At 42.5% G+C, this 23,619-nt stretch overlaps 1 long non-coding RNA gene across 2 annotated transcripts in view; it reads right to left on the reverse strand.

The window, feature by feature from the left end:
• Positions 1-23,619, reverse strand: part of LOC122559219 — a 46,762-nt gene that overhangs the window by 13,986 nt on the left and 9,157 nt on the right. The window contains exon 3 of one of the 2 annotated variants that reach the window (XR_006314373.1): positions 17,177-17,306. The exons of the other annotated variant lie outside the window; for it this stretch is intronic. This is a non-coding gene — a long non-coding RNA (uncharacterized LOC122559219). The remainder of the gene's footprint in view (positions 1-17,176; positions 17,307-23,619) is intronic. 2 annotated transcript variants of the gene reach the window in all.

The raw sequence follows: 23,619 nt of genomic DNA on the forward strand, positions 1-23,619 counted from the left end.
GTGGGGGTGGGGAGAAAGTAGCATAGAGTACAATAGGTGAGTGGGGGTGGGGCCACGGGGCGGTGTGGTTGATTGGTGTGGATGTTCTGGAGACGTTCCCTAAAGCGCTCTGCTAGAAAACGTCCAGTCTCCCTAATGTAGAGGAGACCGCATCGGGAGCAACAGATACAATAAATGATATTGGTGGATGTGCAGGTAAAACTTTGATGGATGTGGAAGGCTCCTTTGAGGCCTTGGATGGAGGTGAGGGAGGAGGTGTGGGCGCAGGTTTTGCAATTCCTGTGGTGGCAGGGGAAGGTGCCAGAACGGGAGGGTGGGTTGTTGGGGGGTGTGGACCTGACCAGGTAGCATAACCTCTTGGTTCCGAACTTGATCCCTCTATTTATAAAAGCTAAAACACTGTATGCCTTCTTAGCAACCCTGTCAACCTGGGTGGCAACTTTCAAGGATCTGTGTACCTGGACATTGAGATCTCTCTGCTCATCTGCACTACCAAGAATCTTACCATTAGCCCAATACTTTACATTCCGGTTACTCCGATCAAAGTGAATCACCTCACACATGTCCGCATCAAACTCCATTTGCCACCTCTCAGCCCAGCTCTGCAGCTTATCTATGTCTCTCTGTGACCTATAACATCCTTCATCACTATCCAGAACTCCACCGACCTTAGTGTCGTCTGCAAATTTACTAACCTACCCTTCTACGCCCTCATCCAGGTTGTTTATAAAAATGATGAACAGTAGTGGACCCAACACCAACCCCGACAGTACACCACTGGTAACTGGACTCCAGGATGAACATTTCCCATCAACCACCACCCTCTGTCTTCTTTCAGCGAGCCAATTACTGATCCAAACTGCTATATCTCCCATAATCCCATTCCTCCGCATTTTGTACAATAGCCTTCTGTGGGGAACCTTATCGAACGCCTTGCTGAAATCCATATACACCACATCAACCGGTTTACTCTCATCTACCTGTTTGGTCACCTTCTCAAAGAACTCAAAAAAAAGGCATGACCTACCCTTCACAAAATCGTGCTGACTATCCTGAATCAAATTATTCTTTTCTAGATGATTATAAATCCTATCTCTTATAACCTTTTCCAACACTTTCCCAACAACTGAAGTAAGGCTCATTGGTCTATAAGGATTGTCTATACTCCCCTTCTTGAACAGGAGAACCACATTTGCTATCCTCCAGTCTTCTGGCACTATTCCTGTAGACAATGACGATTTAAAGATCAATGCCAAAGGCTCGGCAATCTCCTCCCTGGCTTCCCAAAGGATCCTAGGAAAAATCCCACCCGGCCCAGGGGACTTATCTATTTTCACACTCTGCAGGATTTCTAATATCTCTTCCTTGTGAACCTCAATCCCATCTAGTCTAGTAGCCTGTATCTCAGTATTCTCCTCAGCACGGTGGCACAGTGGTTAGCACTGCTGTCTCACAGCGCCAGAGACCCGGGTTCAATTCCCGCCACAGGCGACTGTCTGTGTGGAGTTTGCACGTTCTCTCCGTCGGTTTCCTCCCACAGTCCAAAAATGTGCAGGTTAGGTGAATTGGCCATGTTAAATTGCCCATAGTGTTATGGGCAGGGGTAAATGTAGGGGTGTGTGTGGGTTGCGCTTCGGCAGGTCAGTGTGGACTTGTTGGGCCAAAGGGCCTGTTTTCACACTGTAAGTAATCTAATCTAAACATTGCTGTTTTCTAGAGTGAATACTGTCGAAAAATATTCATTTAGTGCTTCCCCTATCTCGTCTGACTCCACACACAACTTCCCACTACTATCCTGGATTGGCCCTAATCTTACTCTTGTTCCTTTTATTCCTTAAACACCTACAGAAAGCCTTAGGGTTTACCCTGATCCTATCTACCAACAACTTCTCATGTCTCCTCCTGGCTCTTCTGAGCTCTCTCTTTAGGTCTTTCCTGGCTACCTTGTAACCCTCAAGCGCCCCAACTGAGCCTTCACATCTCATCCTAACATAAGCCTTCTTCTTCATCTTGACCAGAGATTCCACTTCCTTCGTAAACCACGGCTCCCACGCTCTACAGCTTCTTCCCTGCCTGACAGGTACATACTTATCTAGGACACACAGGAGCTTTTCCTTGAATAAGCTCCACATTTCTAATGTACCCATCCCCTGCAGTTTTCTTCCCCATCCCATGCTTCCTAAATCTTGCCTGATCGCATCGTAATTGTCTTTCCCCCAGCTGTAACTCTTGCCCAGTGGTATACACCTATTCCTTTCCATCACTAATGTAAACATTACAGAATTGTGATCGCTATCACCAAAGTGCTCACCTACTTCCAAGTCTAACACCTGGCCGGGCTCATTAGCCAGTACCAAATCTAATGTGTCTTCGCCCCTTGTTGGCCTGTCTACGTACTGTGTTAGGAAGCCCTCCTGCACACACTGGACAAAAACTGACCCATCTATAGTACTCGTAGTAAACAGGAAGTAAACAAAAAGTGAGTAGTTTAAGAGTAAGTTATGGAGAGGCAGCTTAACATGGTGAACTAGTCTTTCTGTCTGATATAGAAAACTCAGAGACACTCCCAGTGTCCTGGTGAGCAGGTATGCACAAGGTCTCTCCAATCATAGTCTGGCAATCTGCGTTTTGGATCTGGAATGGCAGCTGAGGAGATTGTACAATATCCAAAAGGCTTACAATGAGGTGGTCACACCTCAGGTAAAGAGGGTAAAAAGAATGATTGACTGTAAAACAGAGTAAAAACACCACGGAAGTTGTGCAGTAGTCAGGTAGTAGTGCAGAAAGGTTATGTCACTCTCTAATAGATTTTCTATTTTGACAAGGCTAGGGATGACGGTTTCTCAGGGGAGTTTAGCAGCCAACTCTGTGGCACCAGAGAATTACTGAGCTGCACTGTAACAGGGCACTTTGAAAGTATCAACTGGATTAGGTGAAGTCTAATCTGGATTTGTGAAAAGGAAATGACAAGGAGTTGACAAACCTACTGGAGTTTTTGACAATATAACAAGTGGAATAAATGAGGGAGAATCAGTGGTGTCACATATTCAGATTTTCAGAAACAGTTTAATAAAGGTGAACACAAGTTGTTAATGTACAAGTTTAAAGCTCAAGGGATTAGTGCTGGTATAGGGATACTGGTATAGATTGAGAATTGGTTGACAGACTGGAAACAGAGATAAATAGGAATAAATTATTACTTTTTGGAGCAAAGGGCAGTGACTAGGGATCAATGCCTGGGTCCCGGGTGGTCACAAAATATTTCAAAGTTTCAGGTAAGGTTGTGAAGTAAACTATTTACAAGTCCACTGATGATAGAAGATTAGTTGGGATTGTGAGTGGTGAAGAGAATAGAAAGAGCCGTCAAGGCAATTTAGAAAATGGATGGCTGATATAGTACAATACCAATAAGTGTGAGGTTTCCCAGTTCAGTGAGTAATACAGAATAGAAAGGTGCTATTTAAATGGTGATAGACCGGAAAATGTTGATATAGAGGGAACAGGGTGTCCTTATAACCCAGTCTCTGAAAAGAAACATGTAGCAAGTAGTTAGAAAGGTAAATGGTATATTGCAAGAGGGTTTGAGTACAGAAGCAAGCAAACAAACAGACCCTAGGTGAGATTACATCTGGAGTATTGGGTGCAGTTTGGTCTCTGTATCTATGAAAAGGTACACTTGGCATAGAGGGAATGCAGCAAAGATTAGATTCCCTACAGTATGGAAACAGGCCATTTGACCCAACAAGTCCATACCGACCCTCCGAAGAGTAATCCACCCAGACCCATTCCCATATCCTATATTTACCCCTGACGAATGCACCTCACACTATGGGCAGTTTAACATGGCCAATTCACCTGACCTGCACATCTTTGGATATGCAGGATCACCTGACCTGTACATGAAAGGTTCACCAGACCACTGGTTAGAAATGAAAAGTGTGGTGCTGGAAAAGCGCAGCAGGCCAGGCAGCATCCGAGGAGCAGGCCAACAAGAGGTGAGGCCATACTGGATTTGGTTCTGGGTAACGAACCAGGCCAGGTGTTAGAATTGGAGGTAGGTGAGCACTTTGGGGACAGTGACCACAATTCGGTGACTTTTACTCTAGTGATGGAGAGGGACAAGTGTGCACTACAGGGCAAGAGTTATAGCTGGGGGCAGGGAAATTATGAGGCTGTGAGGCATGACTTAGATGTGTGGCCTGGAAAAGTAATCTTCAAGGCAAGGGTGTAATTGATATGTGGAGCTTGTTCAAGGAACAACTATTGAGTGTCCTTGATAAGTATGTACCTGTCAGGCAGGGAGGAAAGGGTCATGTGAGGGAGCCGTGGTTTAATAAGGAATATGTAAAGATTAGGCGTGAAGGTTCAATTGGAGTATTCACTCAGGAACAGGACATTGTTGCCGATGTGAATATTGAGTCACAATTAATTAGAATGGACGGCTTTGAGGTATGTAGGGAAGAGGTGTTGGAAATTCTGGAAAGGGTGAAAATAGATAAGTCCCCTGGGCCTGATGGCATTTATCCTAGGATTCTCTGGGAAGCAAGGGAGGAGAATCGACGTTTCGGGCATAAGCGCTTCTTTATGTTAGGTTAGAAATGACAAGGCTGTCATATGAGGAGGTATTGGGTTGGCTGGTCCTGTTTACATCAAAATTTGGAAGAAATGAGGGGATACCTCATTAAAACTATAAAATTCTGACAGGATTGGACATGAGTGTAGGGATGTTGTTAACCCTGTTTGGTGGGTGCAAGAAAAGGGTCTTTTTCTCAGGATTTGTGATAAGCCATTTTGGACCAAGATGGCTTTTCACTCTGAGTTTTTTCTTTTATTCGTGGGATCTGGGCGTCACTGGCTTGGCCAGCATTTATTGCCTGTTCTACTTTCCCTTGAAAAGGTGGTCCATGGCTTCTCAGTGTGAGCATCTGAGTGTGCTGAACCCATAAGGGATTCTGCCCATTGGAAGGCAATGAAGGCAGAATCATGGAATATATTTAAGAAAGAAATGAATTCATAGAGGTTAAAGGTGTTGAGTGTTATGGGAAGAGAGGAGGACTATGGCATGGAGGTAGGGGATCAGCACATTGAATGGCAGAGAGGGCTGAATGGCCTTCTCCTGCTCAAGATTTCCAGGTTTCTATGTCTTTTACATGTCCAGATGGAGATCCAGTGCAAACAGTGGAGTATATGAAAACACAAAACATCCAACCCGCTCACTTCAGAAAAACACTACTTACCCCATCTGTGGCAGGGTTTACAGATCCAGTTTGTGATACCGAACATAGGGATGGAAGGAGGTCAGGATACACAAGACCGGGAGGGAAGGAGGTCAGGATACCCAACACCGGGATGGGAGGGGATCAGGATATCCAACACCGGGATGGAAGGAGATAAGGATACACAACACCGGGATGGAAGGAGGTTATCTTTGATTCCAAGGAACTGTCTAAGAATAGGAAGAGGACAATGTCGCCACCTATTCTCTAACACATGCTGTCCAATTCTATGGATGACATTTATTCTCCAAAGCGAGATCAAATTAAATGTTAAAGTTTTAAAAACCTGAATCATGTCCATATCTGCTTTTGGTAGACATTAGCTGGTCAGTTACAGACAGTCAATCCCTTCCCAAATGGTAAGTTTGTCATTCCACCCTATTTTAATAAGGCTGGGAACCTTATAACAAGCTCCAATTTCATATTTAATATTGGTCAGTCAGGTTTCCTGGGTGTAGGGAGAATTAGATCAGGACTGATCTGTACCTCAACTCCACATAATGACCTTGCCTCTTATTCCTTGATGCACTTGGCTATCAAAACTCAACCTGCCTCAGTTCTGGAAATCTTCATTTTCCAGTCACCCACAGCTTTGTGTGGGAGAACACTCCATTTACCAAAAGTTCATCTGGATCTCAGATGGCCCAAGTCCAATAATGTCCCTCGGTTTTTGATGCCCTCTTCAAAGGAAACCATTTCTCATTATCTATTCTGTCAAATCATGCCTTAATCATATGGTCCTTTTAAATATAACTTGGGGGTCATAAGATCATAATTTGATCATAAGAGCACTTTGATGCCTGGGGCAGTGTGGTGGCTCAGTGGTTACATTGCTGCCTCGCAGCGCTAGGGACCTGTGTTCGATTCCAGCCTTGGGCGACTGTCTGTGTGGAGTTTGCATGTTCTCCCCATGTCTGCATGGGTTTCCTCCAGGTGCTCAGGTTTCCTCCCACAGTCCAATGATGCGCAGGTCAGGTGGACTGGCTGCCCTAGGGTAGGGGAATGGGTCGGGTGGGTTACTCTTCAGAGGATCGGTGTATTTGTTAGGCCAAAGGGCCTCTTTCCACACGGTGGGATTCAAAATAATGTCAAAGACAGCTGAGATCAACTCTGTGGCATCCCTCCTTCAGTATTTTTGGGATCTAGAAGATAAATTTCCAGAGAGTCTCTACTTGTGCTTTCATCATGCAACACCCACTACACAGGTCATAGCAACAATGGTTGGGGCTAGTGTACAAGTTATTTATCTTCTTATTTGAAATCAGGAAGCACTTTGTTGACACAAAATCGAGACGTCTGTTCCCAACAATCTGTGGAATCTAGAACACTTAATTAGAACTCTTAAAATTGAAATATCAGGTACAAACATCAAAAGATATGGAGTAAAGTTGGAAAAACACAGTTGAGGTGTAGATCATCTTTGATTTTATTGAAATAGAACAGTGTACTTGAGAGGTCTGAATGGGCTCTTCCTGTTCCAACTATCCTCAAAATCTTGAAAAGGTTATTGGAAGGAATTTCAAGGTACAAGATCTTAGATCTCTAGTATAAAAGTCAAAATACAGTGGATGCTGGAAATCTGAAGTAAAAACAAGTAGCAAATCTGGATAAATCTGTGAAGAGAAACAGAATTAACTTTTCAGTTTAAACTCAGCTCAGTTCTAATGAAAGACAAAGTACGACCTCCATTTCTCCGCAATGCTGCTGATTGATTTTATGAGTGTGTCTTTCTCGATCAGTTTATTCATTCTCTCATCAGTTCGGTGTTGATTTTATTTCCATTACTACTGTGGGTGTAAAAGTTGTCATTTTTGTGTTTTGTGGATCTAAGTCAAAATAATACAATCAAAATAGTATAATTGTATGGCGTCCTACACTTATCACAATCTAATCAATAACACCACACTGTATTCCTAACCATACATCACTAAAATTGGTAAAATATTATTGAACTGACAAAGGACAACAAGAATTGCAATGCCAAAGATGCCAGGCTTTATGGAATTGTCACGATTGAAGAGGTAACGGGTGATATGCAACAAAAGTGTTGACAGGAATTGCAGTGCTGACTGGCAGTAGATAAAAGATATTGCCCTATCTCACATTGACACCTCCTGGGAATTGTCAAACTTGAAGATTCTGTAATAGGTGTAACAGTGCCAAATGAAAACATAGGAAACGAAAGCCAGACTTCTAGAGACTATGGAAGAGAGATGCCAAGTGTTATGGTTGGGATTCTTAACAGAGCTTCGAGGATTGGCACAAAATTTGTCATCAGCCTTCATGCCAGCTTATCACCACACTACCACTGTCTAACCAGGCTGACTCAGTGTCTGATTGGGTGTCCTTTTAGTAGTGACAAGTGGCCAACTAGATTTAATCAAGGATAATTTCCAGTCAGCAATTTGGGCAGTCCATGCCAGTCAGAGTTACCCCTCCAAAGTCATAGCCAGGGTGTTGTGGGTTTTTATAAACAATATGCACTCATTGTAGTCCTGAAGCCTCCATTTTCAGATCGCGAACTCTTGCATGGGCCAGTGGGCAAATTTTGCAAGACCTCCCATTGGTCCTCCAGCACTACGAGCCTGCATACCATCCCTGATTAGGTGCTAACTTGTCTTGCTGCTTTTAATTGACTGAAGACTTGAAATTCCAGTGCATGTATCTAATGCACAGCACGTGGATTTACAAAATGGAAGCTGTTCCCACTCCAGTTCCCAACCCCTGATTTAAAATCCAGTCCATACAACTCTGAAGTAGAACAGGATGAACAAATAATGCAGTTACATAAGTGATTACATAAAGTTGCATGGATATTACAAAACAGAGTCATGCAGCACAGAAACCGACCCCTTAGTCCAATTCATCCATGCTGACCACATTTCCCAAACTAAACTAGATCATACTTGCTTGCACCTGGCCCATATTCCTCTAAGTTTTTCCTATTTGTATATCTGTCCCTAAAACATGTCTTTAAAATGCTGTAACTCCACCCACATCGATCACTTCCTCTGGCAGTTCATTCCACACACAAACCACCCTCTGTGTAAAAATGTTGTTCTTCACGTCTCTTTTAAATCTTTCTCCTCTCACCTTAAATATATTCCCCTTAGTTTTGAACTCCCCCACCCCGGGGAAGAGACCTTGTCTATTTACCCTATCCATGTCCCTCATGATTTTATAAACCTCTATAAGACTACCGTCAACCCCTTACAGTGAAAAAAGTCACAGCCTCTCCTTATAACCCAAGCCCTCCAGCCCAGGGAACATCCTGGTGAATCTCTGTATTAACGTACAAGCTCCACATTTAATACCAGCCTGGCCAATCTATTCCCAGATTTCTAAATTCCTTTTCCTTCAATCACTTACTGTATGCTTAAACATTGTACGTTTCAGTCGCAAACAATGATTACTCCCAGATTATTCCAAGAAACATCACAATTCTACCTACTCTGTCCCATCCCTCCATAATTTTAGGTATCTGGATCAAATCTCCCAATATTTATTGTTCACTTTAATGACAACGCTCTCAATCTCCGATAAAAGAGAAATACAAAGATAGTCTTTACAGATGAGACAAATTGCAGGATTGGAACCTCATGAGAATTTTCAACCCTATCATGCCTCTGTCCATGGTGTAATCACTAACAGGTTGGCAGACTTTGACTATCTACAGCTTTCAGAAACAAGGGATCTGTTTAGGCTAGAGGCAGCGTGATGTAAAATCTGTTTTGTTATCAGTGTGAACATGAAAGCTGCTTTGTAAATATCCTTTTTTAATGCAAGCATCAATGAACAGAAAATCCAAATAATGTGACGAGCAATAATAGCAAGTCGACCAAAGAAAGATTTGGTTTAACTTTCAAATGTCCTTTCATTTTTTTCATTTCCAGCCACTTCTGTTTTTGTTTCTAAGTTTCAGCATCCGCAGTACTTTTGATTTTTATTTAGTAGGAATTTGTCCAATGTTTTTGGAGCAGCTTGTGGTACAGCCCATTAGGGGACAGGCAATTCTGGATTTAGTGATGTGTAATGAGGCAAACTTGATGAGGGAGCTGAAGGTGAAGGAACTCGTTGAAGATAGTGACCACAATATGATAGAATACACCCTGCAGTTTGAGAAGAATGGTATTACAATTGAGTAAAGGTAACTACAGAGGCATGAGGGAGGAGCTGGCCAGAGTTGATTGGAAGGAGACCCTAGCAGAGAAAATGGTGGAACAACATTGGCAGGAATTTCTGGGGATAATTTGGGAGGCCCAGCAGAATTTCATCCCATGGAAGAAGAAACAGACTAAGGGGATGATAAGACAACCATGGCTGACAAGGCAAGTCAGGGACAGTACAAAAACAAAAGGGAAAGCATACAGTATGGTGGAGGTTATTGGGAAACCAGGAAATTGGGAAGCTTTTAAAAACCAGCAGAGAATGACTTTTTAAAAAAAGGGAGATAAAATGAAATGAGGGTAAGCTAGCTAGTTATACAAACGAAGATTGCAATTATTTTCCAATACTTAAAAGATTAAAAAGATGCAAGAGTGGGCATTGGACCTCTGAAAAATGAGGCTGGAGAAGTAGTAATGTGGAACAATGTAATTTCAGAGGAACTAAACAGGTACTTTGCGTCAGTCTTCATGGTGGAAGACACCAGCAACATACTAGAACTTCAAGGGAGTCGGTGAAGTAGGGATAAGTGAAGACAGGTAGAGGGTACAACCTAGTTGGTCAATGAGAAGAATGAATCTGGTTGGTAGCAGGGAGCAGTGTAGGGGCTGGGAAGGAAGTTGGGGGATGGGGAGGGAGGTTATTTGAAACTGGAGAACTCAATATTGAGTCCTCTGGGCTGTAGAGTGCCCAGAAGGAAGATAAAGTGTTGGTCGACCAAAGGGCGCTGTGGTGTGCTTTGACAATGGAGGTGGCCAAGAATGGTCATGTCGGAAAGGGAGTGGTTGGGGAAATTAAAATGGGCGGTGACTGGGAGATCCTGCGGACCCAGCTGTGATGCTTGGCAAACCATTCCCTCAGTTTACATTCAGTTTCCCCGATGTAGAGAAGACCACATCGGCAGCACGTGATGCAGTCAACTGGGTTGGAAGAGAGGCAGCTGAACCTCTGTCTCACCTGGAAGGCCCAGGATGGAGGTGAGGAGGGGTGGAATTTCCCCGATGTAGAGAAGACCACATCGGCAGCACGTGATGCAGTCAACTAGGTTGGAAAGGAGGCAGGTGAACCGCTGTCTCACCTGAAGGCCCAGGATGGAGGTGAGGAGGGGTGGAAACAGTCCTTCCAGGTGAGACAGAGGTTCACCTGCCTCTCTTCCAACCTAATTTACTGCATCAGGTACTCTCAATGTGATCTTCTCTACATTAGGGAGACCAAATATAAACTTAGAGAACGGCTCACCCAGCATCACAGCTGGGCCCGCAGGGGCTGACCAGACCTCCCAGTCACCACCCATTTCAATTCCCCCAAACACTCCCTTTCCGATATGATCAACCTTGACCTCCTCCATTGCCAAAACAAACCACAGCGCCTATTGGAGGAACAGCACCTTATCTTCCACCTGGGCAGCCTATGGCCCAGAGAACTCAACATTAAGTTCTCCAATTTCAAAGATCCTCCCTTCCCAGCCCCTTCCCCTGCTCCTTGGATTCATTCCTCCCATTGACCAACCAAGTTGTACCCTCTACCTAATTCACCTATCCCCATTTCACCACCCTACACCCGCCACCTCCTTTATCTGTAGCTCCCCCACACCCACCCCCAGTCCTAAAGAAGGGTTAAATGTGAACTTCTCCACCTCCTGATGCTGCCTGGCTTGCTGTGTTCTTCCAGCCTCCTGCTTGTCTACCTTGGATTCCAGCATCTGCAGTTTTTTTGTCTCTAAATAAGGTAAGAGCCCATGGTGTGAGGGACAATATACAGGCAGGAATAGAGGAATGGCTGACTGTCAGAAGATGGAGAGTGGGAATAAAGGAGTGTTTTTCAAGGTGGAAGCTGGTGACCAGTGGATTTCCACAGGGGGCAGAGTTGGGAACACAGTGATTCACGTTGTCCATCCACATTCTGGACAAACAAACTGAGAGCATTGTTGCTAAATTTGCAGAAGACACAAAAGACAGGTGGAGGGACAGGTAGTGTAGAGGAAGCTGAGAGGCTGCACTTTTGTTTTTGGGGGGAATAAGTCCCTGTTTTTATCTTAAACCCCTGAAGGAGAGCAGTGAAATCTTTAGTGTGCATCTGAACAGAGTGATGTTTTTACCTGACATCTCCTGCAAAGGCTATATAGAACATAGAACATAGGAAAGTACAGCACAGAACAGGCCCTTCAGCCCACAATGTTGTGCCGAGGATTATTCCTAATCTAAAATAAAACAACCTAATCTACGCATCCCTCAACTCACTGCTGTCCATGTGCATGTCCTGCAGTCGCTTAAATGTCCCTAATGACTCTGCTTCCACCATCGCCACTCGTAACGCATTCCATGCATTCACAGCTCTCTGCGTAAAGAACTTACCTCTGATGTCTCCTCTATACTTTCCTCCTCATATCTTAAACTATGACCCCTTGTACAAGTCAATCCTGCCCTGGAGAAAATTCTCTGGCTATTGGCTCTATCCAAACCTCTCATTACCTTGTATACCTTGATATCGCTAACACCAAAGCATTCCCTGCTTTTAATGAAGCATCAGCCTAATTACATACACATTTGATTATCACCTTAATACAATGATTGCAGACTTCCCAATGACCGGATTATATGTGGATTTGTAATCACAGATGGTCAATTTTGCTCACAAAATTAAAATTGTCCACTAGTTCCACTCAGTTGTTAGAGTGTAATTGAATATAAGTATCATCCTCCAATTGGATTTTAAGCTAATTGATAAATATTATTTACCCTATGGGAACGTTACTAACTATGGGCTGTTCATAATGCTTACAAGGTAGGACCTCTTCATTCAATTGTTATCAAACCTGTGAGGGTCAGGCTGGCTAATGCTGGGAGAAGGCTGACAGTTGTTAACAACTAATTTCATAAGTTTTGGATAACATTTTGCACCCATGAATGCTTAATCAGCAGGAAAACTCTGGAGTCACATACCGGCCAAATTAGGTACGGATGGAAGTTTGTTTTCCTAAAGGGCAGTCAACAATGGATTAATGGTGTCATCATTAGACACTTAATTCCAGATTTCTTTTTCAAATTGAATTCAAACTCCACCATCTGCCTTAGAGGGATTCGAAGCCAGGTCCCCACAACTTTACTGTGTCTCTGGATTAATAGTGGTAATACCACTAAGCGAAGAGTGTGGTGCTGGAAAAGCACAGCCAGTCAGGCAGCATCCGAGGAACAGGAAAGTCGACATTTTGGACCTAAGCCTTTCATCAGGAATCTTATGCTTGAAACATCGACTCTCCTGCTCCTTGGATGCTGCCTGACTGGATGTGCTTTTCCAGCAGCACATTCTTTGACTCTGATCTCCAGCATCTGCAGTCCTCACTTTCTCCTAATACGACTAGGCCACTGCCTCCCCTAACTATTTGTTGAAATTGGTGCATTGTGAAAACTAACGCAGGAGAGTATCAGCTCGGAGTACACTATTTGCATCTTCTTGAACACAGATTTCAAATTCTTAACTCTACTTCTGTTGTAAAACCTTTCTCACCAGTTTGTTCAAAGCCAGGGCAGGAAGGACTTGACCATACACCATTTTTGCTGTAAGTGAGCAATTAATTCTTGCCTAAAATAGGTGTAGGTATGCTTTCGTTCTGACTACGTTAGATGAGCAAGCAGTAGTGCATTCACTAGAGGTAGTGTGCTTAGTCTGAGCGACTGAAGACAAATGGGTATCAAATGAGGAGGACAGATGGGAAGTTAAAATGGAGTCCAAGGAAAGGGAAGTCTCCAAAGGCAGGCAAAGACCTCGGAATAATTTGGAAAGGAAAAGATCATGGAAAACATCAATAATAGGGTGCAACGCAGGAAAACACCAAAGGTGGGGAAGAGCACCTTGGGAGACTTCACAGCCTTTAACCATGACCTGCAAATATTCTTTATAGGAAAAACCAAGAAATGAGTCACATAGACAAAGGTACAAGTTAAAGCACAAAGGATTGTAACAAATGCACACATTCTACAGTAGGCGGCTCTGCTATACACTAAAACCTTTATGTCTCCAGTGGCTTTACAGTATCAAGCGGCAAAGTTATAGCAATTACTTTCCCAGAGTATTGAATGGACTGTAACAGACTACTGTATTACCTGTGCTAAGATACTCTACGGACTTCAATCAGAATACTGCATGGCTTTTACTCAAAGCAACTCATGATAATCAGTGCAATGTAGGATTTATAATCAAAGTACCACATGGATTGTATTGAGAATGTATTATGTATGCCATGGACAGTAGTCAGAATCCTGAAATCACAATATTGTACTGATTGTAATCAGCATTCTGTATGGTCTGTAATCAAAATTTAATGCTGTGTGGACTGTTGTTACAGTTATATAGTCAGAGTATGGAATAGACTTGAATGAAAGTACTGTGTGGGCTACCTAAGCAAATAATTCAATACTGTTGTTTTGGTGAATAAGCTTGCTGTAGCAAAGGTATTCCATTTTTTTTAGCCAGATTTCATTACGTAAATTTCACTCTGCATTTAGTTGAAAAGTGAAAGATTCCATGATCAGGCTTCAGTGTGACAAGAATGCAATAGGCCAGCAGCCTTGAAAACACATTAGGTAATCTGAATCATTCTCTTTATTGAGAGGAAGAGCACGTACCAAGCTACATCAATGATGATCCTCTTCCTCAGTTGCAAGAAAATTGAGCTAACTTGGTAATGTGTTTATCTATTGACTTTGACCTTGTTCTCATTAAATCCAATATACTTCAACATTTATCTCTCCGGTGGAATAGCAAGGAACCAACTATGCAGAACCCAACTTTTAATGAAGCGTAGCAATCTATCAGGACATAACACCATTCACACCAGTAGCCACTTCCTCAGAGAAAATAGATTGAAAGCAATTTCTACTTGCACTATCCTGATTACAATTCAGAATCCATTATTTCATGAAGGTTTTAATAACCAAATTAATTACATTTTAAATGCCTTTAGAGGTATGTATTCAATTAATATTTAATCAATCCAATTGTTCAGTTTTTAAGCTTATCGAGGTAATTAGAATGCCATGTTGGAAAACAAAGTTGCTTTGAAGGTATGTATATCCTGTACTAATTCAGTGAAGTCATGATAGTTAAATTGGACCATAGGGCTGCTCTCTGCTTAGAGAAAGAAACACTTGGTGGCAACTTAATCTGAGGGTCACCACAGCTTCAGCAAGGGGAGAGGTTGAGAAGGAGAGGCCCTCATGGTAAGTTCAGCCATTACAGGTATTGAACCCATTGTTCTACATTGATAACCAGTCACCAAGCCAAATTTTTATTTTAATATAGTACTGTACAAGTTAAATTGCAGATGTCAGTATGACCATTGATATGTTTCACAAACTGTTTTAATACAATTGTTTCATTGAACCCATAAACAGAACAGGTGAAAGTCTGATGTTAAGTGTCATTATTGAGACAAAAATGGCACAATACTTTTAGGCTGCTTACGCAACTTAAGGCGGGTTGAACATGTTCCATCTTAAATTGATTTGCTGATGAAAAGGAGTCCATTGTATATTGTAAGTGGATTAATACGTAAATTTACCACAATGCAAAATGACAACACTAGTGACGGTGATAAAATCAAATGGTTTATCCTTACCATAACAGCAAAGGAAAGTTATTGTGCCAATTTTCAAAAGTAACTTCCTCTCCAGTTTAGCATGGGATATACTTGGAGAAGTGGACAGCAAGTCAGTATTAAGCACCAAATGGCTGCCTTGGCAGTTTACTGCAATGGTCAGAGACAACTTTTCATTTCTTTGAACTATCTCACTCTAGGGCTTCCAATCTGCTGTGCTAGGACTACCAATTGTACTTGGCCAGCTTAGTGATCTGTTGGAGGACAATACTCTGAGAAACCCTGCAAGCCCCTTTACTGTGAAAGCCAATGTTACTGTGAAAGCTGCCTGAGCTTCCTTTACAGTATTCTGGCATTCTAATTGAGAGAAGTTTCACTGTTCATAAAGGTGACTCCCAGAAAAACTCAATCGATGATTTTTGCAAATAGTAGACATAGCAGACATACATATGTATCACCAGATGCTTGTGCAGTGCACACTCTAACTCCAGAGATTAAGTTTTTCTTTTTATATTTCTTTAAGACACTAGATAAACAAAGATTAGATTTGCAGTCGGCAAAGAGATTTAAGTATTGCATGGATAAACAAATTCGAAGGAGAAACATGCTAATGGCACAAACTTATTAGATAGTATAGTAGAGCTTCCATTGCGCACACTTGTTTCTGAAAGTAATCCATTGTCTTTTGTAACCACCCTCCTGTTAACCCATTCCAGTTAATGATCACCCTCAAGGGAAAAAGAAATATATTGTGGCATCTCACCTAAACTTGCTCTTTACAGGTCATATTTTCTATGCTCTGCAACATCTAAAAAGATATTGAATGTCATTTACCTCACTAGCCATTGTGGATACCTCTGTCAAATGCTTTCATTGTTAGATTCTGTCCTTTGTTCAAAGTACTGCAAAGAAAAGCTACAGCATATGAAGGGGGAACTACATTGAATGAGCCTAGGCAGACATTCAATGTAATTCTTTTCTAACACTGTGTTGTTTTGCTCTGCACTACCTTGAGACTTGGATGTAGAAACGATTTTGGACAGGTACAGTATATTGATGCCCACGCAGAACTAACAGTGCAGAGATATTGTAGAAAGACCAGAATGCCTCAAACAATACAAAAATCTGATTGTGAAGTTGGTTCTTATGATGTGAAAGAACAAATCAGTATTAAATAACATTTATTATTAATTCTGAACCACATTAGCATTAAAGACTGAAACTTCTGTGATTTTTATGTTTTGCTTTACAATGACCAGTAATATTAAACGGTTTAGGGCTCTGGGACAAGAGTGGGAAAGTGAGATCTATTTCCAAAGACTCAGCACATAAATGGCCTTCTTCAATATTATAAGATTGTATAATTCTTTATTGGAATGAAGATGATGCAGTAACCTTTAAAAAATAAGGCACATTCTTCATTGTCAGGTTTTGGCAAATAAACATTAAAGAACAGGAGATTTTTCAAATGTACATCAGATTGCTGCAAAGTAATTAAAATTTATCTTAAATATGGGTAAAATCCATACAGTGTCTGCATGATATATACCAATACTGTGACATTCCTGAAAATGATTTCAATACGTTCTGGATTTGCAGAAGCACCTCAGCATACACCCTTGCAATTCACTTTGCTCCAAAAGGCTTTGCTCTCAAGACTCTCACATCCTAATTTATTTCTCCAGAGGCCCAGAGTCCCAAAGCAGTCTGACATTTGAATCTGCCAACTTGAATTGTGATGGTTCTCATCATTGCTGAGACAGGGTGGTAAGGTCGTTGCCTTGAGGGGGGAGCGGATGCTGAGGGCAGAGAGATAAACATTGCTTATCGATAGAATCAGTCACAGAAGTGGCTGCCAGTTCCTTGTAGTTGTTAGGTCAGTCCTGAAAGGCCAAGGAACAATTTGTAGCTTCCTCAGGGTTACTGAGGAAATTGTCATGAAAATCAACTGGGAAAGCAAAGGAAAGGAAATGCCAAGGAAAACCAGAATGGGATTCGGGCTTTGAAGGGAGTTGTGTTCATGTGGCAAACGGTTCAAATGCAGAGAGACATAGGTTAAAAATTAAAATATGAACAGGCGCATTTTGACTTTGAGCCAAGCATGGAATGGCTGATACTGGACAGATACATTAATACTTACAAAGAATTAACACTGCAGAGGTATTGTAGGAAGAACAGAATGCCTCAAGCAAGTAGAACATCGGATTGTGAAGGTGGGTCCTTATGATATGAAGAGACAAATCATTATAAATGCCTCCTCAGTTTTACGTCTGGAATAGATAATATACAATAAGATATCCTGATCCTTGCATGTGCTACTATATTCTGACAACACACAAATGAGAGAGCTATGTCACTGAATGTGCTGCTTACCAATTAATCTTCTCATCACTGACTGCAAAATGAGTTGGTGGTGGCAGGGAGATTAAATCATGACATTCTCGGGGTGTAGGTCACCTCAGGTAAAGGATTCTGGATTAGTGGTGCTGGAAGAGCACAGCAGTTCAGGCGGCATCCAAGGAGCAGCGAAATCGACATTTCGGGCAAAAGCCTTCTGCAGTCATTGTTTTTACCTCACCTCAGGTAAAGGTTGGTCACTGTTATATTCATCGAAGCCAGAGTGCCCTCCTGGTCTATTCTCTAAATATGGTCAGATTAATTTTTCAGGTTCCCTCCTCTGCATAACCCATATCTCTCCCCCAACACAGGAACCCACCCAAGTACTAATCCAGTTATTCATCTCTTACAGGAATGTACATGAAATCTGCATTGGGTGGGAGAATGCATGTGTAATAAAGCACAGGGAAGCAGCTGGGTATCTGTCTGTATGTCAAAGGGGAATCTGAAGTGCAATCTTGTTCTTTTCTCTACTGAAGCCAAATAGTCAATGTTAGAATTTGGCAGGGGATAAAATATGGCTACTTGGGCTCCATGAATGGACCTCTCCAAAGTCCTTGCTTCAGGATTAAAAGATCCTAAAGCCAGCAAACATAAAGCAATAATATCTTCCTTTTGCAGGGACATGGATTGTCTGCATTCAGACAGTGGAACAGGATATGGGTGAGGTCAGAGCAGAGGAGAGTTTTGAGGATTGTTTTTCATAGAATCCCCAGAGGGTGGAAGCAGGCCACTCAGCTCATCGAATCCACACCAACTGACTAAAGAACATCCCACTGAGACACCCCCCTCCCGCCGCCTCCCCCCCCCCCCCCATTACTGTGACACTGCATTTCTCATGACTAATCCATCCTAGCCTACACTTCTTTGGGTTGTGGGAGGCAACCAGACCGTCTGAAGGAAACCCACACAAACATAGGGAGAATGTACAAACTCCACACAGTCAGAGGGTCAAATCAAACCCAGGTCCTTCATGCTATGAGGCAGCAGTGCTAACCATTGAGCCACTGTGTCATTTCTGTCTAGTCATCTGTTCAAACACTGAAAAGTCATAAAATGTGCAGCAAGTTTAGACTTTGAGTTGAAACTTGCCATCAACTGAATTGTAAAAGCCACACAACTTACTCCAATGAACTAGATGTAAACAAAAGTGAAATGTTTTAAGTTTGTCACTTGTGAAAAACTGGAGGAGTATCCAAACCCAGCCATGTGTGAAGTTGCACTTTCATGTTTACTGTATTCGATTATGTCTGATTACAGTTGTTAACTGTCTGTTAATGGTAGTTTGAAAGCTGTGTATGGTCTTTTGACTAATCTTTTATTGGTCTGACCTCTCCAAAATCAATTAGAACCAGAATTAGACTGGAGGTGTTTAGACATTGAATGCTTAAATTTAGACAATAATCAAATGTAGCAGAACCCCTTTGAGACTTAGGAGACAGTGAGGACTGCAGATGCTGGAGATCAGAGTCAAAGAGTGTGGTGCTGGAAAAGCACAGTAGGTCAGGCAGCATCTAAGGAGCAGGAGAATCGACGTTTTGGGCATAGACCCTTCATCAGGAATGGCAGGGGAGGGGTTAAGTGCTGAGAGCTAAATAGGAGTTAGGGGGATGAGGTGGGGGGGTGATGGCTTCCTATTTTACAATTTCCCCTCCCACGTGACAAACAATATTCTTCAGCTTACCTCCTCCACTTCCCACACCTCTGTCCTTGAACCTCACCCCTCCAATCGTAACAAAGATAGCACCTCCCTGGTCCTCATCTTCCACCTCACCAATCTCCAGATACAATACATCATCGTCCGCCATTTCTGCCCTACAGTCAGATCCCACCATCAAAGATATATTTCCCTCCCCAGTTCTATCAGCATTATGCTGAGACAATTCCCTCTGCAACTCCCTCGTTAGGTCCATGCCCCCCGTCAACCCACCCTCCACTCACGGCACCTTGTCGCTGCAAGAGGTGTAAAACCTGCGCCCACACCTCCCGTCTCACCTCCATCCAAGGCCCCAAAGGATCCTTCCACATCCAGCAGAGACTTTCCTGCATATCCACCCACCTCATCTACTTTGTCCGTTGCTCTCGATGTGGTCTGCTCTACATTGGGAGACAGGACACTAACTCACAGAACATTTCCGGGACACACGCACCAAACAACCCCACCGCTCTGTGGCTGACCACTTCAACTCCCCCTCCCACTCTGCCAAGGAAATGCAAGTCCTGGGTCTCCTCCATCGCCAAATCCAAGTCACCTGACGTCTGGAGGAAGAACGCCTCATCTTCCGCCTTGGGACCCACTAACCACGCGGTATCAATGTTGACTTCACCAGTTTCCTTATCTCCTCATCCCAGATCCAACCCTCAAACTTGGTACCACCTTCTTGAACTGTCCTACCTGCCCATCTTCCTTCTTACCTATCTGCTCCACCCTCCCTCAGACCGATGAAGGGCTTATTCTCAAAACGTTGACTCTCCTGCTCCTCGGATGCTGCCTGATCTGCTGTGCTTTTCCAGCACCACACTTTTTAACTCATTGAGACTTACAGCTTCTTTCCACTGAACTATTTTTTGGTAGCATTTGATTATTGAAATTCCTACAATTATTATATCTTAAGACTTCTTCGGCTTTCAATGTAATGTAAATTAAGGTAGATGTTCTAAAGTCAGCCTGACAGTAATCTTGGGGGATTTAAAAACATTCCAATTGAGAGAATGTTTCACTGAAAGGAAGGTGCATGGTATTTATACTTGGAGTTAATGGAAGTAGACCCTTTGTTTACTTAGGATTATGAAATGCCCCCATTTCCAAGAAAGACATTGTTTGTATCAATTTGCAAACAGGTGCGTTTTCAATGTCCCTCTACATCTAAATGTAAACTTAATCAATATTTCTACTTAAATGCAACACTGATGTGTTTCATATTGCCAAGGGGAAGATGGCACAGGAAGTGATGTTTGAGATCAGGTTACAGGCTTCCCCTGCAAAGTAAATGAAAATTGTCGAGTGACAACAGAAGTTCTTCAAGTTCCAGAAGTTCTAGCAGAGAAAAAAGACTGTTTTACTTTGCCAGCAATCACTGCCAGATGTGGGAGATGTTCTCTAATCAAAGAGGTGAAACCTGCAGTCCTCCATGGATTGCAAATGATTGATTCCGGCTTGGTCAGGTGGAAGAGACAGAATATATTAATGTTGGTGAATTAAAAGAACCTCTATAAAAACTGAGAAAAACACCTAGAGATGCTCACTATAAATAATTACTCAACAAAACAAAGATATGGAAATGTATTGAAAACAGGGAGCAACAGTGTACTAAATAAAGTTCTGAGGGAGGGGCACTTGACCTGAAATGTTAACTCCAACATCTCTGTACAAATGCTGCCAGACTTGCTGAGCCTTTCCAGCAATTTCTGTTTTTGCAGCAACAGCATACTGTTTTCAACATAGAGAAATATTGGTGGGTATAAAGGATTGCTACTTTTGGTTGTTTGAACTATAGTTGCCTCCAAAAAGAACAATCGACATTGTTTGTTTAGCTACTGATTACATGAAATCTTGATTTGTCACTCTTTCAGCTGGTAACTCAGAGTTCATGTTTCTTTTAAGCAAGTCCAGTCTGTAAGTAAGCACTAACACCTTCGACCAATGCTGTCTCAAGTTTCTGCCAGCCCTACAAGGAATGCCTTCCCTCTCTCTTGGCATTTCCTTGTGAACAACAATTTTACGAAGGTTATACTCATCCATTGCAGGCTACTCACAGTTACCTATGACTAGCTGATTCTCCCACATCAGGTATAAGTGAAGGAGTACTTGTTGTTGGCAACAATTGAATCTGTCCTTTTTCCTCAATTTCTCTCTCATACTGGTGGTTTACTCCCTCTGCAAGGAATGTATAACATTCCTGAAGAAGGGCTTAAGCCCGAAATGTCGATTCTCCTGCTCCTTTGATGCTGCCTGACTTGCTGCGCTTTTCCAGCAACACATTTTTCAGCTAACATCCCCAATGTCGAAACTCCCAGGAATCACAATCTATGTTTCTGCTGGCACCCTAGGGCACTGGTCGATGTGGCAGAGTGAGACTTTGTCAGGGATTTCTTTAAAAGGGTTCCTTTCTAGTCCATTTTCCAGTGAGCAGCTGTGCATGCAACATGATATTAGACAGGCAATTATCATCCATCTGCTAAAGATCACACAACAGCAGGTTATAGTCCAACAGGTTTATTTGGAAGCACTAGCTTTCAGAGCGCTGCTCCTTCATCAGGTGGTTGTGAGACAGGATCATAAGATACAGAATTTATAGCAAAAGATTACAGTGTCGTGCACCTGGAATGATATATTGAACAAAGATTGCTGTTAAGTGGTTCATCCTTTAGAATGGGTTACAGGTTTCAGTTCATTACTATGTAAATCCCAGAACTTCTTGTAAATCACATTCTCAATATAACTTAAGGTTTTATAAAAAGGTGACATCACAGCTCAGACAAAGCATTAAAGATGTATCCCAATCTTGAGTCAGACTGGTTCTATTTCCAAAGTAGGAATTTACAAAATATTGCATGGATTTACTGTCTGTAGGATATGTGCTTTTTCAGCAATACAGAATGCATATGCAAATATCAATCTGCAAATGCAAATTCACCCCATAGACTTATATGTGTGTGTATGTGCATGAGAGAGAAACAGAGTGTAAATATGTGCATGTGAGTGCATGTGAGAGAATATGTGTTTGCATGTGTGCATGCTTGGTAAAGTTTGCATGTGAGTGTGATGGAGTATAAACCTGTGAGAGAGTGTGTGCATGGGTGTGAGTGCAGGGGGTGTGTGTGTGTCTGAGAGAGAGCGTGTATATGAAAGAGAGTTTGCGTGAGTGTGTAAGTTTGTCAGAGTGTGGGTGTCTGAAAAGGGCCTATAGTGTGGTCGGGCCACGTATAGTATGACATAAACCCCGGGTTCATTTCACACTGCAGGTGACCCCACCACACTACACATTCCTGATGAAGACTTTATGCTCAAACATTGACTCTCCTGCTCCTTGGATGCTGCCTGACCGGCTGTGATTTTCCAGTACCACACTTTTTGACACTGGAATTGAATCAGTCTGACTCAAGATTGGGATACAGACAGACTCTAACCGTACACCTTTAATGCACTGTCTGAGCTGAGATGTCACCTTTTTTTTATAAAACCTTAAGTTATCTCGAGAATGTGACTTAAAAGAAGTTCTGAGATTCACATATTAATGATCGAAATCTGCAACCCATTCTAAAAAATGAAAAGACTTTACAGCAATCGAGGTTTGTTCAATATATCATTACAGTTGCACGAGACTGTAATATTTTGCTGTAAATTCTCTGTCTTATGATCCTGTTCCAAAGCTACCTGATGAAGGAGCAGTGCTCTGAAAGCTAGTACTTCCAAATAAACCTGTTGGACTATAACCTGGTGTTGTGTGATTTTAACTTTGTCCACCTCATTCCAACATTGGCATCTCCACGTCATCATCCGTCTGAGCAGTGTGACCTTTCCAATGCAGGAGATTGGCTTTGATGCTGGCTGTTCCCAAGGATTTCAATGTTTGTGGACTGGACTTGTCAGTAGATCTTGAAGCTGTAGATAGAATGGCTGTTGAAGTTGTACTCGATCATGGTCCAGGACCTGTGGCTGGCTGCCATACAGAAAAGTGATGAGGACTACGGCTTTGTAAATTTGAAGTTTGGCCTATGTTTGGTTGCAGAATCTGCCAGATGGACTGTTTGCTATTGAAAGCCTGTTTTCCACTTCCTTGCTGCATTGGATGAGATGACCCACCCCTGCCCCCTCCACAGTAGGTAATTGATTGACAACATTTAATTCAGTTCCAAAGATGCCAATGTTTGGTGGTCTATGGTCTTCTTGGGAGTGAAGGCCGGTGCAAGACTTTAAATGATCTTTACTTTAAAAAGGTTGTGGTGCAAATGTATTGTTAAACATTACAGGTCTGATTGAGTTTGGACCAGGAGAGCACAGTCATCAGTGAAAAGTTCACAGATGTCTTTCTGTGAGCCTGAAGGTGTCTGAGGTCACAAAGATCTTCAATGCACCAGAAGAGGCCATAGACTCCCTCTGAAAGGTCTACAGCAGCCTACTGCATCATCAAGCCAAGGAAGATGGTGAATGAAGTCAGGACCGTGCAGATCCCCTGCTTCATG

The sequence above is a fragment of the Chiloscyllium plagiosum genome, chromosome 18 (assembly GCF_004010195.1).
Source record: "Chiloscyllium plagiosum isolate BGI_BamShark_2017 chromosome 18, ASM401019v2, whole genome shotgun sequence".
NCBI classification, from domain to species: Eukaryota; Metazoa; Chordata; class Chondrichthyes; order Orectolobiformes; family Hemiscylliidae; genus Chiloscyllium; species Chiloscyllium plagiosum.